We start from the raw sequence: 1,061 nt of genomic DNA, 5'->3' as shown, positions 1-1,061 counted from the left end.
GATAGATAGATTGATGATCGATAGGCTTTAAGGAATTGGTTCACCTGTAATTCATTGGACAAGTTAGAGTTGATGTTGTCTGGAATCTAAAATCTATGTGGCAAGTGAGCACACTGGAAGCTCAGGCAGGATTTCCATGCTATAGTTTTGAAGGAAAATTCCTCCGTCTCCCAGATACCTTAGTTTTTTTCTCTGAGGCCTTCGTTGAATGAATCTCTCCCATTTTATCAAGGGCATCTCTCTCTATGTACAGCAAATGTTAATCACATCTCCAAAAGACTTTCACAGCAACATCCAAATTTGTTTTGACCAAGCTAGTGGGAACCCTAGCCTAGGTTGACACATAAAATTAGCTATTACAGATGAAATTTTTAAGATTAAAGTGAATGTGTTTGGTGAAAAATTAATTGACTTTCTCAGGCATTCATCCCAAGATTACCCGTGACAGTAGATTTAGTGATTGAAGATTTGGGCGGCTGAAAATAGTTCACGTTTTGTTTCAAAGACTGGTTATTTTAGTTTTAATTTTCAAAACCTTATCATGCTGTGTAATTATGATTTGAGTAATTTTATGTATGTATGCTACACTTTCATAAAATATATTTCAAAATATGTCCTTGACACTCCCACCATCAATTGCTCTGTGCCTTATGCATAATATTTACTTCACTCAATTACTTTTGAATAGCACTGCTCACAAATCTTGAAAATTAAAAAAAAATTTTGAATTTAAAAGCACAACATTCTTATGATTCATTTTCTCAGACCTCTGTCTCTTGAATTTATTCCAGTTTCTCCAAATTCTAACTTAGTAGATCTTTGATTGTCAAATACATACTTAAGAGATACAAAGGCTGCCCCCCTTTTTTAATGAAGCCATTCTCATTAAATCATAATTTTAGATCAAGGTGTCAACGTGGAGAATAAATTATCTGAAGGAGGCATTCACAGTTTTTATGCTATTTAGATTAAATTATATTGCTCAATGCTTTAAATCTAAAATACTCAAAATATAGAAACATAAAAAATTATATTAAATGTTTAAAACTCAACTTTAGTAA

Source organism: Echinops telfairi, unplaced genomic scaffold (assembly GCF_000313985.2).
Source record: "Echinops telfairi isolate 266 unplaced genomic scaffold, ASM31398v2 ScPeMD7_1;HRSCAF=3_0, whole genome shotgun sequence".
In the NCBI taxonomy this organism is placed as follows: domain Eukaryota; kingdom Metazoa; phylum Chordata; class Mammalia; order Afrosoricida; family Tenrecidae; genus Echinops; species Echinops telfairi.
The sequence above is the reverse complement of the archived record's forward strand: the minus strand, read 5'-3'. Positions refer to the sequence as shown.